The sequence below is a fragment of the Mycteria americana genome, chromosome 2, assembly GCF_035582795.1.
Source record: "Mycteria americana isolate JAX WOST 10 ecotype Jacksonville Zoo and Gardens chromosome 2, USCA_MyAme_1.0, whole genome shotgun sequence".
In the NCBI taxonomy this organism is placed as follows: Eukaryota; Metazoa; Chordata; class Aves; order Ciconiiformes; family Ciconiidae; genus Mycteria; species Mycteria americana.
This window is the reverse complement of record NC_134366.1, coordinates 157,687,584-157,693,771: the sequence shown is the minus strand read 5'-3', so window position 1 is coordinate 157,693,771 and position 6,188 is coordinate 157,687,584. Positions and strand designations below refer to the sequence as shown.

The 6,188-nt window shown below is 37.6% G+C and overlaps 1 protein-coding gene across 1 annotated transcript in view; it reads left to right on the top strand.

Annotated features, from left to right (window-relative positions):
* The window catches only part of CSMD3 (CUB and Sushi multiple domains 3), a 774,333-nt gene that overhangs the window by 398,682 nt on the left and 369,463 nt on the right, over positions 1-6,188 (top strand). The window lies entirely within an intron of this gene.

Sequence of the window (6,188 nt, the reverse complement as noted above, 5' to 3'; positions counted from 1 at the left end):
CTACTTCTGACCATTTATGGCAAGGCAATGATCAAGTGTTGCATAATGTGATTGTCTGACAATGCCAGTTGAAAGCTTTCCCTAAATACAGATAGGGTAAAGGAGCAGATTGTAAAGGCAGTGCAGTCACTAGGTCTTGCATGAGACTGGAAAGTAAACAGCAATTTTTATCAGCTTCAGGTTGAACATCCAGCTCTGACAATGAAGGTAATTGCTGCATAATTGTTGTTTTGTTCTAAGAGTTTGTTGATTTGTCGTGGCCCAGGTGCATTATATTTGCTGGCATATCACTTGGAATAATAAATCTATAATTATCTCCAGCTACTTTGTTGGGAAAACTCATGCTGTACTCTCAGTGTTGTAGCAAAAGTGGTGTAAAGTCTTTGACATTGTTAGGCAATCTTGTCAGGAAGTCATGCCATTTCTCTTGAATCGGAAACTGTAAACAGGCAGCTATAGTTGCTCTCCTGAATCTGCTTGCAATCTTTATCGCTACTTCTACATCATCTGCGTTTCTGAGAAAGATAACAGATTTCCAAATAGTATTCAGCTTCACTTTTTCACTTCATCATCTATATGTCATGTAATAGGTAAATGAAAATGGTAATAGGCAGATTAAAGTAATTTTTCTGGCCACCAGGCTATTCACACTGTCATTTACTTGAATCCTTTTAACTGGGCTGTCATGTGATGTATGCACAATTTGAATCAAAGTTATTGCATCTTCAAATGCTTTTATGTAATTCCTCTAGATGCAAGGTTTTCTCAGTATTGTTCCTGTGGATTCAAGAAAGAACTGGCCCAGGTGCATAATCAGAGCTACCAGTATTCACATTGTAGTAATACAGGATCTAGCAATGTAAATGTTTGACTATTCATGATAAGTCCTTTACACTGGTTCAAAAATAACACGTGACCTATCTGATCAGGACAGGTTTGTGGTTCCATGACACTGGGCTTCTGCGTGGTTAAACAATGGCTCTACAGCTACAGCACATCTGTGAATAACCTTTGCAGTCTCTTTATTTACAGAATAATCTTATACACAGGCAGTGATTTACCTGATTCCACACAAAGGGGAATATTCCCGTTTTTCAGCTTTGTCTGTAATAGTGATGAGATCAACTCTAAGAAGATTCAGGGGTTTTAATAATGCATTCTCTAATGCTTTCTAAAGGTACATGACAGCTGTAAAGTCAAATGGTGTAGCAACAAGTGTCATAAGTATCCCAGTAGGTCACATCTTGATTTTTGTGAACATGTTTTTTGTTAGTGACTTTTATAAGAACAAAACTGAAGTCTCTTGTAACACCTTTTGGTAATTTTGGAACGATAGTCTTGTTACCCATGTACATGCTTGAAGTGGAAAACACCTCTGCTTAATATAAAGCTATCCAATATATGTAGTACAGAACTCATCAGGTATGGAATTACCGTCCCTGTGTTGTTATTTTAATGCATCTTCTGCTTCAGAATACAATATATTCAGGTAGTCTAAGCTGTCTTTCTGATATAGAAGAACAGGATGAATGCAGCTGTGGTATTTGAGGCTCATTCTGTCTATATACAAGCAATAAAAGGTGGCCATACTTACTTCTTCGATGGGAAGTTATGTCATACTTTATCAAACTACATCTGCTTTTCTTCAGTACTTACACTGAACTTTTTTTACAATAAATTTTAGTAATTTATAATACATCGAGTAGATGGTAATGGCAGCACAATTTTCCCTGTTTACACAGTTATGTCTGTGCTTCTCTAATCTAACATTGTAGTTTTGTGTTTTCCTTACTGTAAGTCTATGCCTGGCTCTTTAAACCCTATTTATAACGAGGGTTATTGAGTTGAATAACCTGAATTGAATGAGTTGAATCCAGTCCGCTTTTTGTTATAAGTCAGGATTTTAAATTCTGCTTCTGCTATTATCAGTTTATCATTACCAGCAGTGCTTATAGTCCTTCATAATGGGATGTCCGTAGTAAGCATTCTTTAGTCCAAGACGTAATTGTGTGGGTGTTCAGCTTAATTATTCCATGAGTGGACTCCTTTTCATTTAATATACCATAGCTCCATACGCATGTGTGGTCCATTTAGAACCAAGGTTCTCTTGATTTTTCCAGTTAACATTAGTATTGTTGAAACTTACAGCATTTATAACTCATACATTATGTGTGCAATAGTTCTTTAATGCCAGGAGTGCAGTCTCATATTTATCACAAGCAGCAAGTGTAGTAAAATACATAATGGCCATTTGTTCAACGGAAGTGTATAACAGAAAGTGTCTTCTTCTTGAACAGCTCTTGGATACTAATTTCAAATCTATTGTTTCCACTCTATTTTTTTTTCCTCTATTATAGAAGTTATAAAAGTATAAAGTTATAAAAGTATAAAAATAAATTATTGGCTTAACTGGTCTTTGCAAGAACTGTAACGCTGAATTCAGCTTTAGCAGAGATATCTGCATGGCATATTTGCAATACAGTGAGTGTAGAAAATATATTATTTCTCTAAATTTTATTTTGTATGCAGAAAAGAGCAGTAGGTAAAATCTGACCAAAACAATAGCTTAGGGTCAGCATGCTAACTTCTGGTGAACTATAAAAAAGTTTGACTATCACTTGATAATTTGCGTTATTGTGCATCACTAAGGCAGCTGAAAAGCTACATCTAGTAAGCAAAATAAAGTAACATGAGCAGGGATTTGGACCAAAGGACAGTCAGAAGTTGCTTCTAACCTAAACTATTCTTTGAGTCTGTGTTGCAACTTGTATATGATGTTGTACTTTAATATGCATCATATGTCTGTAAGATGTTTGAACAGTATTTCCTGAATTATATGAACTTTATTTCTCTTTTCTTCTCACATTTAATGAAAATGCCGTTAATATAAAAAATGAGGTCTATGTATTTAACCTCAAAGAAAGGCATGGTACCATGTATCAATGCAAATTAAAAGGCTAATGAATGGTTATAAACAGCTCTTGAATATGTTTTGAATCAGTCTGAAACTGTGCTCTTGTTTTCTGTGATCTTAATTTCCCTTATAATTCTATTTTGATAAATAATATAATTATTTATATTATCAGTTGTATAAGCTGTCAGTAAGGTTCAGTACAGAGAGGGGGTGAAGCAGAACATGAGAAGGGAAAAATGACAGGAAATATAACTGGTGTGCTTCTATACTTTGTTAGATAGTTATGTTCAGCAGCCTGCAGTTAATCTAGAACACATAGCTTAAAAAGGCATTCAATCATCAGTTAAATATCTCTATAATTTAGAAGCCAAACTTTTTGTTCCAGTCATTAATTACTTATTTTAATCTTTAAAACATTTAGTATTAAATTGAATGTACATACAGTCTGGAATGTTATACCTTTGTTTCAAGCTCTTTAGATATTTCTAAATCTTTCTCCTGTTCAACTATGCACTAAAAGCAGATCACTTACGCATTTTATAGACTGAGATTTACTTCAATACATGGACTGGAAAATTTACTCTCATCATCACATTGACTTCTCTCCAATATTTAAATATTCTTTTAAACAGCTTGGACAGACAGTCATAGTAGTGATCTTGCTGGTATTTTACATATTGGGGAAGTATGTTTCTTAATTTTACTTAATCTTCTCCCATCCATATGCAAATAAACTTTTCTATCTAATTTGTATATTTTAACCATAATTGGTTAAAAAATATAGCATATTATTGGTGAAGCTGATGCATTACTTTGAGGTTGAATCGTTTTGTAAGTAAGATAAGACCTAGTTTAATTATTCTTTATGTTACCATTTAGAAACTCTGAGCTTCAACTGTTTGGGCTGAAATTATCTGTACGCAATGGCTCTCACTTACAGTGCTTATGGACAGATTTAAGCAAAACTCTTCAGCAGCTTTGAAGAATATGGCTTTAGGAAAATACATTATTTTGTAGCCATTAAAAATAATCTGGCAAACTTTTTGATAAGTTCTAGCATTCTTACACATTGGATCAGTGACCTGAAATTTGGCAAGGGGATGAATATCTAACCAGATTCAGTTTGTAAACTCCAATTTGCATATGCTTACTCATTAGTTTAAGAGGAATTAGGTTATAGAAACAAAAATCCCCAAGAGCTTTATCCTTATCCAAGCTGTAGTCTAATCAGAGCTTCTAGCAATACTTCTCTCTCTTCTTTTCTTTTTTGGGGGGTGGAGGAGTGGGGTGAGAGCATTCCATTTCTAATTTGAAAAAAATCTACATTCAACAACCACCTTTAGATGAAATTTAGATGCAACTCTCTGGTGGATAAACTTGTGTGGCTGCCGCATGCCCACCAAGCTGCTCTCACTCCCCCTCCTCAGCAGGACAGGGGAAGAAAATGAAATTAAAAAACTCATGAGTTGGGATAAGGACAGGGAGATCACTCACCAGTTACCGTCACAGGCGAAACAGACTCAACTAGAGGAAGATTAATTTGATTTCTTTCCAATTAAAAATAGAGTAGGATGTTGAGAAACAAAAACAAAACTAAAACCACCCCTCCACCCCCTCTTTTTCCCAGGCTTAACTTCACTCCTTCATTTTCAGCTCTTCTACCTTCTCCTCCCCCCGAGCAGCGCAGGTGGAAGGGGAATGGGGATTGTGGTCAGTTCATAACACTTGGTCTCTGCTGCTCTTTCCTCCTCACGCTCTTGCCCTGCTCCAGCATGGGGTCCCTCCTATAGGATACACTCCTTCATGAACTGCTCCAGTGTGGGTCCCCCACGGGCCACAGGTCCTGCCAGAAAACCTGCTCCAGCAGGGGATCCTTTTCACGGGGTCACAGGTCCTGCCAGGAGCCTGTTTCTACATGGGCTCTCTGCGGGATGCACCTTCTTTCAGGGCATATCCACTTGCTGGAGTGTGGAGTACTCCATGGGCTGCAGTTTGGAAATCTGGTCCAGCATAGACCTCCATGGGCTACAGAGGAACAACCTGCTTCCCCATGGTCTTCTCCACGGGCTGCAGGGGAATCTCTGCTCTGGCACCTGGAGCACCTCTTTTGCTTCCTTCTTCTCTGACCTTGGTGTCTGCGGGGTTGTTTCTCTCACATTTTTATCGCTCCTCTCTCACAGCTGCTTTGCAGCATTTCTTTTACCCTCACTTAAATATGTTGTCACAGAGGCACCACCAGCATTGCTGATGGGCTCAGCTTTAGCCAGCAGCAGGTCCTTCTTGGAGCTGGCTCTGTCTGACATGGGGGCAGCCTCTGCTCACAGAGGCCACTCCTGCAGATCCCCAGCTACCAAAACCTTGCCATGTAAACCCAATACAAACTCTCTAGATGGTTGTTATAGGAGCAAACCCTGCTTTGTTTTTTAGAGTCGATCTGGGAATTGTCTTTCTTTGTGTTTGTTTGGAGAGGGGTGGTATTTGTTCTGAGTTTTGGGGGTTGGGTTTTTTTTTGTGCTTTTGGTTTTCTTTTTAATCTGCCCTAGTTTCCTTTTGAAAAGATATGGTTGCCTTGTGCCAGATGGGAATAACTGACCAAACTAGGAAGGATCAGGATAAGGGATCATGGGACCAGAACCCTGGGTGGGCAAGAAAACAAGCCACATTGGCAGTCTAAAGCCATCTGAAGCTCTATGTAGAAAGAGAGAGGTCTCTCTGAAACAGTAGTGGAATGGAAGAGGTTTAACACTTAGGTAAGTGAGATACATGAGTTAAACCCCACATAAAGAACATGTGATGAATAAATAATTTTGGCATGGGTAGTAATAGTAATACACCATATAATAACATCATTTGTCATAACATAGTGTAGTGGTGGCTAAGTTGAGTAACATAAGTCACAGACAGGAGGATTTTGCAGGTATAGACCCACAATAGACAGATATTTTGTAGTAGTGTGCTTACTCTTTGACAAAATGTCAACAGACAATAGGCAGATGAAGCTAAAATGAAAGTTGATATTGAGGAACAAATATCACTATAAATGATAATTGTCAGTCTCTTGCTGTGTAATTCATCTCTAATTCTAGTTGAGAAGTTCAGGGTGTTCCATTGTTTCCCATAGCTACTGTTTTTTTCAGTGCTGTGTAGGTATTTATTTTTACCATTCATGTTATTATCCTATGTGAGTGGATCAACACACGTCCAGCATGTTTTGTTTGTTTTTTGTAATAGGAATTGGTAACTGTTTCTCTACAGACTTTCTTTTTTAATTTGT